The sequence below is a fragment of the Porites lutea genome, chromosome 7, assembly GCF_958299795.1.
Source record: "Porites lutea chromosome 7, jaPorLute2.1, whole genome shotgun sequence".
Lineage (NCBI taxonomy): Eukaryota > Metazoa > Cnidaria > Anthozoa > Scleractinia > Poritidae > Porites > Porites lutea.
In genome coordinates this window covers 11245006-11254141 of record NC_133207.1, presented here as the reverse complement: position 1 = coordinate 11254141, position 9136 = coordinate 11245006, and positions in this window count along the sequence as shown.

Genomic DNA, 9136 nt, shown 5'->3' with positions numbered 1-9136 from the left:
CTGCACTTAAACCTTGACACCCAAAAGTCAAGTGAAACCCAGTGAATCCGAAGGTAGAGCTAACCAACGTAGGCTCTACTTAAGGTGGCGCACCCATCACTGGGGTGTAACCCAGTGATTCTCTAAGTAGAGGTAACCAACATAGGCTGCACTTAAGGTGGCGCACCCATAGGTGTAGTGTAATCCAGTGATTCTGGAGGTGACACATACAGACATAGGCTGCACTTAAGGTTGGTGACCCATATGTGTAGTGTAAGCAAGTAATTCTTAAACTAGAGGTAACCAACATAGTCCGCACTTAAGGTGGCGTACCCATAAGTGTAGTGTATCTCAGTGATTCTGTAATTAGACCTAAAAGTCATAGGCTGCACTTAAAGCTGGACACTCGCAAGTGAAGTGAAACTCAGTGATTCCAAAGGTAGAGCCAACCGACATAGGCTCTGCTTAAGGTGGCGCATTCATAACTAGGTGTAACCTAGTGATTCTCTAAGTAGAGGTAACCAACATAGGCTGCACTTAAGGTGGCGCACCGATAGCTGTAGTGTAACCCAGTGATTCTGTAGGTGGAACATACAAACATAAGCTGAACTTAAGGTTGGACACCCATATGTGTGGTGTAAGCAAGTGATTCTTAAACTAGAGGTAACCAACATAGGCTGCACTTAAGGTGGCGCACCCATAGGTGTAGCGTAACTCAGTCATTCTGTAGGTAGAACATACAAACATAGGCTGCACTTAAGGTTGGTCACCCATATGTGTCGTGTAAGCAAGTGCTTCTTAAACTAGAGGTAACCAACATAATCTGCGCTTAAGGTGGCGTACCCATAAGTTTACTGTATCTCAGTGATTCTGTAAGGAGACCTTACAATCATACGCTGCACTTAAGGCTGGACACCGATAAGTGTAGTCTATTCCAGTGATTCTGAAGGTACAGCTAATAAGCAGAAGCTTCAATTAAGGTAGGACACCAACAAGTAAAATGAAACCCATTGATTCTGAAGGTAGAGGTAACAAACATAGGCTCTACTTAAGGTGGCGCACCCATAACTGTAGTGTAACCAGTGGGTTTTTCTAGGTAGAGGTAACCAACATAGGGTGCAATTAAGGTGGTACATGCTTAAGTGTAGTGTAAACCAGTCATTCTGTGTGTGGAGCTAACCAACACGGCGTGCCCTTAAGGGTGAAAACCCATATGTGTCGTGTAACCCAGTGATTCTCAAAATAGAGGTTAGCAACATAGGCTGCACTTAACGTGGCGTTCCCAAAAGTGTGGTGTAACTTAGTGATTCTGTAGGTAGAGCCGGACACCAATAAGTGTAGTGTATTCCAGTGATTCTGAAGGTAGAGGTAACCAATATAGGCTCTACTTAGGGTGGCGCACCCATAACTAGAGTGTAACCAGTGATTTTCTAGGTAGAGGTAACCAACATAGCGTGCATTTAAGGTGGCGAATGCATAAGTGTAGTGTAAGCCAGTTATTCTCTAGGTGGACCTACCAACAATAGGCTAAACTTAACGTTACACACCCATAAGTGTAGTGTACCCAGTGATTTTGTAGGTAGAGCTAACCAACACAGGGTGCCCTTAAGGTTTGACACCCATATGTGTGCTGAAACCAAGTGATTCTCAAAATAGAGGTAAGCAACAAAGGCTGCACTTAACGTGGCGTTCCCATAAGTGTAGTGTAACTTAGTGATTCTGTACGTAGAGCTTACAAACAAAGGCTGATCTTTAGGTGGGGCAACTTAAAATCTAGTGTAATCCAGTGATTCTGTAAGTAGACCTAACAATCATAGGCTGCACTTAAAGCTGGACACTCGCAAATGAAGTGAAACTCAGTGATTCCGAAGGTAGAGCTAACCAAGATAGGCTTTGCTTAAAATGGCGCACCCATAACTGAATTGCAACCCAGTGATTCTATAAGTAGGGGTAACCAACATAGGCTGCACTCAAAGTGGCGTACAGATAAGTGTAGTGTATCTCAGTGATTCTGTGCCTGAAGCTTACAAACATAGGCAGAACGTTAGGTGGAGCACCCGTAAGTTTAGTGTAATCCAGTGATTCTGGAGGAGGAACATAGAAACATAAGCTGCACTTAAGGTTGGACACCCATATGTGTGGTGTAAGCAAGTGATTCTTAAACTAGAGATAACCAACATAGTCTGCACTTAAGGTGGCGTACCCATAAGTGTAGTGTATCTCAGTGATTCTGTAATTAGACTTAACAATCATAGGCAGCACTCAAGGCTAAACACTCAAAAGTCAAGTGAAACCCAGTGAATCCGAAGGTAGAGCTAACTTAATGCTGAAGTTAGAAGTAACCAACATAGGCTGCACTTAAGGTGACGCACCCATAGGTGTAGTGTAACCCAGTCATTCTGTAGGTAGAACATACAAACATAGGCTGCACTTAAGGTTGGTGACCCATATGTTTGGTGTAAGCAACTAATTCTTAAACTAGAGATAACCAACATAGTCTGCACTTAAGGTGGCGTACCCATAAGTGTAGTGTATCTCAGTGATTCTGTAATTAGACTTAACAATCATAGGCTGCACTTAAGGCTGAACACTCAAAAGTCAAGTGAAACCCAGTGAATCCGAAGGTAGAGCTAACCAACGTAGGCTCTACTTTAGGTGGCGCACCCATAACTGGGGTGTAACCCAGTGATTCTCTAAGTAGAGGTAACCAACATAGGCTGCACTTAAGGTGGCGCACCCATAGGTGTAGTGTAACCCAGTGATTCTGTAGGTGGAACATACAGACATAAGCTGCACTTAAGGTTCAACACCCATATTTGTGGTGTAAGCAAGTGATTCTTAAACTAGAGGTAACCAACATAGGCTGCACTTAAGGTGGCGTACCCATAAGTGTAGTGTATCTCAGTGATTCTGTAAGGAAACTTTACAATCAAACGCTGCACTTAAGGCTGGACACCAACAAGTGAAGTGAAACCCAGTGATTCCGAAGGTAGAGCTAACCAACATAAGCTCTGCTTAAGGTGGCGCACCCATAACTGAGGTGTAACCCAGCGATTCTCTAAGTAGAGGTAACCGAAATAGGCTGTACTTAAGGTGGCGCACCGATAGGTGTAGTGTAACCCAGTGATTCTGTAGGTGGAACATACAAACATAAGCTGCACTTAAGGTTGGACACCCATATGTGTGGTGTAAGCAAATCATTCTTAAACTAGAGGTAACCAACATAGGCTGCACTTAAGGTGGCGTACCCATAAGTGTAGTGTATCTCAGTGATTCTGTAAGGAAACTTTACAATTATACGCTGCACTTAAGGCTGGACACCAATAAAAGTAGTCTATTCCAGTGATTCTGAAGGTACAGCTAATAAGCAGAAGCTTCAATTAAGGTAGGACACCAACAAGGGAATTAAAACCCAGTGAATCTGAAGGTAGAGGTAACAAACATATTCTCCACTTAAGGTGACGCACCCATAAGTGTAGTGTAACCAGTGATTTTGTAAGTAGAGGTAACCAACATAGGCTGCACTTAAGGTGGCGCACCCATAGGTGTAGTCTAACCCAGTAATTCTGTAGGTGGAACATACAAACATAAGCTGCATCTAAGGTTGGACACCCATATGTGTGGTGTAAGCAAGTGATTCTTAAACTAGAGGTAACCAACATAGTCTGCACTTAAGGTGGCGTACCCATTAAGTGTAGTGTATCTCAGTGATTCTGTAATTAGACCTAACAATCATAGGCTGCACTTAAGGCTGGACACCCACAAGTGAAGTGAAACCCAGTTATTCTGAAGGTAGAGGTAACCAACATAGGCTGCACTTAAGGTGGCGCTTCCATGAGTGTATTGTAACCCAGTGATTCTGTACGTAGAGCTTACAAACATACGCTGAACTTTATCTGGGGCACCCATAAGTCTAGTGTGATCCAGTGGTTCTCTAAGTAGACCTAACAATAACAGGCTGCACGTAAGGCTGGACACCAAAAAGTGTAGTCTAACCCAGTTAGTCTGTAGGTAGGGCTAATAAACATAGCCTTCAATTAAGGTTGGACACCCATAGGTGTATTTGAGGTCAGTGATTCTGAAGGATTAGCTATCTGGGATAGGCTGCACTTAAGGTTGCCACCCATAAGTGAAGTGAAACCCATTAATTTTGAAGTTAGAAGTAACCAACATAGGCTCTACTTAAGGTGGCGCACCCGTAAGTGTAGTGTAACACAGTTATTCTGTAGGTAGAGTTAATAAACATAGGCTGCAATTAAGGTTGGACACCCATAAGTGTAGTGTAACCCAGCGATTTTAAAGGTAGAGGTTACCAAGATGGGCTGCACTTAAGGTGTCGCACCCATAAGTGTATTGTAACCAAATGATACTGTAAGTCGACCTTACCCACATAGGGTGCACTTAAGGCTGGACACCCATAAGTAAAGTGTAACCCAGTGATTCTGAAGGTAGAGCTAACTAACATAGGCTGCACTTTAGGTTGGACACCCATATGTGTAGTGTAACCGAATGTTTCTGAGTTTAGAGGTAACAAACATAGACTCTACTTAAGGTGGAGCACCCATAAGTGTAGTGTATGTCAGTGATTCTCTAGGTAGAGGTAATAAACATACGCTGCAATTAAGGTTGGACACCCATAAGTGTAGTGTAACCCAGTGAGTTTAAAGGTAGCGGTTACAAAGATAGGCTGCACTTAAGGGAGCGCACCCATAAGTGTAATGTAACCCAGTGATTTTGTAGGTAGAGGTAACCAACATAGGCTCTACTTAAGGTGGCACATCCATAACTGAAGTGTAACCCAGTGATTCTCTAAGTAGATTTAACCAACATAGGCTGCACTTAAGGTGGCGCATCCATAGGTGTAGTGTAACCCAGTAATTTGGTAAGTGGAGCTAACCAACATAGGCTCACTTACGGTTGGTAACCCATATGTGTAGTGTAACCCAGTGATTCAGAAAATAGAGGTAAGCGACAAAGGCTGCACTTAAGGTGGCGCTTCCATAAGTGTAGCGTAACTTAGTGATTCCGTAGGTAGGGCTCATAAACATAGGCTTTAATTAAGGTTGAACACCCATACGTGTAGTGTAGTTCAGTGATTCTGAAGGTACAGCTAACCAGCATAGGCTGCAATGTAGGCTGGACACCCATAAGTGAAGTGAAACCTAGTGATTCTGAAGGTAGAGGTAACCAATATATACACTACTTAAGGTGGCACACTCATAACCGTAGTGTAACCCAGTGATTTTCTAGGTAGAGGTAACCAGCGTTAGCCGCACATCAGGTGGCGCACCCATAAGTGTAGTGCAACCCAGTGATTCTGCAGGTAGAGCTAACAAACATAGGCTGCATTTAAGTCTGGACACCTATAACTGTAGTGTTACCTTGTGATTCTGTAGCTAGAGCATACAAAAATAGGCTGCACTTGAAGTAGCTCACCCATAAGTGTAGTCATTCTGTTGTTCTGCAAGTAAACGTAACAAACATACGCCGCACTTAGAGTTGGATACCTATAAGTTAAATGTAACCCAGTGATTCTGAAGTTAGAGCAAATCAACATAGGCTGCACTTAAGGTGGCGCACCCATAACTGTAGTGTAACTCAGTAATTCTGTACGTAGAACATACAAACATAGGCTGCACTTAAGGTTGGATACCCATATGTGTGGTGTAAGCAAGTGATTCTTAAACTAAAGGTAACCAACATAGGCTGCACTTAAGGTGGCGTTCCCATAAGTCTAGTGTAATCCAGTGATTCTGTAAGTAGACTTAACAATCATAGGCTGAACTTGAAGCTGGACACAATTAAGTGTAGTGTAACCCAGTGATTCTGAAGGTACAGCTAATAAACAGAGGCTTCAATTAAGGTTGGACACCCATACCTGTAGTGTAGTTCAGTTATTCTAAAGGTAGAGGTAACCAACATAGGCTGCACTTAAGGTGGCGCTTCCATGAGTGTATTGTAACCCAGTGATTCTGTACGTAGAGCTTACAAACATACGCTGAACTTTATCTGGGGCACCCATAAGTCTAGTGTGATCCAGTGATTCTCTAAGTAGACCTAACAATAACAGGCTGCACGTAAGGCTGGACACCAAAAAGTGTAGTCTAACCCAGTTAGTCTGTAGGTAGGGCTAATAAACATAGCCTTCAATTAAGGTTGGACACCCATAGGTGTATTTGAGGTCAGTGATTCTGAAGGATTAGCTATCTGGGATAGGCTGCACTTAAGGTTGCCACCCATAAGTGAAGTGAAACCCATTAATTTTGAAGTTAGAAGTAACCAACATAGGCTCTACTTAAGGTGGCGCACCCGTAAGTGTAGTGTAACACAGTTATTCTGTAGGTAGAGTTAATAAACATAGGCTGCAATTAAGGTTGGACACCCATAAGTGTAGTGTAACCCAGCGATTTTAAAGGTAGAGGTTACCAAGATGGGCTGCACTTAAGGTGTCGCACCCATAAGTGTATTGTAACCAAATGATACTGTAAGTCGACCTTACCCACATAGGGTGCACTTAAGGCTGGACACCCATAAGTAAAGTGTAACCCAGTGATTCTGAAGGTAGAGCTAACTAACATAGGCTGCAATTAAGGTTGGACACCCATATGTGTAGTGTAACCGAATGTTTCTGAGTTTAGAGGTAACAAACATAGACTCTACTTAAGGTGGAGCACCCATAAGTGTAGTGTTTGTCAGTGATTCTCTAGGTAGAGGTAATAAACATACGCTGCAATTAAGGTTGGACACCCATAAGTGTGGTGTAACCCAGTGAGTTTAAAGGTAGCGCTTACAAAGATAGGCTGCACTTAAGGGAGCGCACCCATAAGTGTAATGTAACCCAGTGATGCTGAAAGTAGAGATAACCAAGACAGGCTGCATTTAAGGTTGGACACCCAAAAGCGTCTTGTCACCCGGTGATCCTGTTGGTGGAGCTTACAAAGATAGGCTGCACTTCAGGAGTTTGGAAACTTAAGATCTTAAAGTCAGCCAAAATCTTGAATTCAGGATTTTAGAAATCTAAAATCTTGTAGTCAGCAAAAATGTTGCATTGAAAATTTTGGAAAGCTAAAGTGATGGAGTCAACCAAAATCATGTATTGAAAATGTTTAAAAACCAAAATCTTGACTTTAGGTTTTTAGAAAGCTAATATCTTGAAGTCAGCCAAAATCTCGAATCCAGGATTTTAAAAGGCCAAAATCTTATAGTCAACTAAAATCTTGAATTCATGTCTTTGGAAAGCTAAAATCTTGAAGTCAGCCAAAATCTTGAATTGGGGAGTTTGAAAAGTTAAAATCTTGAAGTCAGGCAAAAACTTAATATCAAGATTTTGGAAAGGTAAAATCTTGAAGTCAGCCAAAATATTGACCTTAGTATTTTAAAAAGCTGAGATTTTGACTCAGCCAAAGTCTTGAATTCAGGATTTTGGAAAGCAAAAATCTTGAAGTTAGCCAAAATCCTGAATTCAGGATTTTGGAAAGCTAAAAGCTTGAAGTCAGCCAAAATTTTAAATTCAGGATGTTGGAAAGTAAAAATCTTGAAGTCAGCCAAAATCTTCAATTCATGAGTTTGGAAAGCTGAAATCTTGAAGTCGGCAAAAAACTTGAACTCAGCTACAATCTTGATATCACGATTTTGAAAGGTAAAATCTTGAACTTAGCAAAAGTCATTTATTAAAGAATTGCGAAAGCTAATGTTTTGAAGTCAGCAAAAATCTTAAATTCAAAATTTTAGAAAGTGAAAATTTTCAAGTCAGCCTAACCCGTGAATTCAGGAATTTTGAAAGCTAAAATCTTAAAGTCAGCCAAACTCTTGAATTCAGGACTTTGGAAATCTAAAAACTTCAAGTCAGCCATAAAAAAAATTTGGAAAGTTTAAGTCTTGAAGTCAGTCAAAATCTTGAAAGCTAAAATATTGCACTAAACTAAAATCATGCAGTCAGCCAAAATCTTAAGTTCAGGATATTGGAAAAACAAAATCTTGAACTCAGCTAAAATCTTAAATTCAGAATTTTAGAAAGATAAAATCTTGAATTCAGGATTTTAAAAACCTAAGATCTTGAATGCAGCCAAAACCTCGTAGTTACTAAAACAAGGAATGACCTACAATGACCTACAATGACCTACAATGATCTACAATGACCTACAATGAGCTACTATGACCGAGCGTGTAATCCCTGTAATGAGCTAAAATGAAGATTTTAGAAAAAGACAAAAAAAAAAGACCAGGGGACGTCTGTCTTAGTTACTAAAACAAGGAATAACCTACAATGACCTACAATGATCTACGATGAGCTACTACGAGCTACAATGAGCTGCTACGAGCTAAAATTAGTTAAAATAAGCCCTACAATGAGCTACAAAATGACAGACAATGATGTTTGTCGTGTGTCACGCTTGGACGTGACACTAGGCTTATAGTCTCAAATTGCCAAGCACATTTTGAAAAGGCACAACAAAAATTGTGCCTGATCTCAGGTAACTTGAGAAAGTTGAAAATAGATTATTGCAATCTCGTCTTTACCGGTATAGCACTATTATATCCTGTATTGACGGAATTAAGTCATGCAGGCACTTCCTTATTTGGCCTAGATTGGTATGGACCGCTGAGCAGGATATGGATTTTACTATTTAGCGTTACCAACAGAGTATCCTGTTGGACCGAAAGCCATTTAAAGGGTCTTATGATGTCTTATACAGGCCAGGGTACTTTAAAAAAATGAACAATTTTTCTTTTGAACAGGGTCAGAATTTGAAGGCCTCCTTTGTTCATGTCTACCCTTACGTCCCTTGAAGATCCCCCCGGATCGACTGTTGGGGTGACTGTGTTTGTTCTATTTGTTTGAAAAAAAGACAAGACAAAATAAAACTAATGCGAAAGGTTGTAAGGGATGGTTTTATTACACTGTAAATGTATCTCCATGCGTAATAATTAGAGATGCTGTCATCGTTAAATGGGCTGTTATGCAGTAGACTAAACGCGTTACGTTTACGCACACTTGTCCCCTGATCTTTTTTTTTTGTCTTTTTCTAAAATCTTCATTTTAGCTCACTACAGGGATCACACGTTCGGTCATAGTAGCTCATTGTAGGTCATTGTAGATCATTGTAGATCATTGTAGGTCATTGTAGGTCATTGTAGATCATTGTAGGTCATTGTA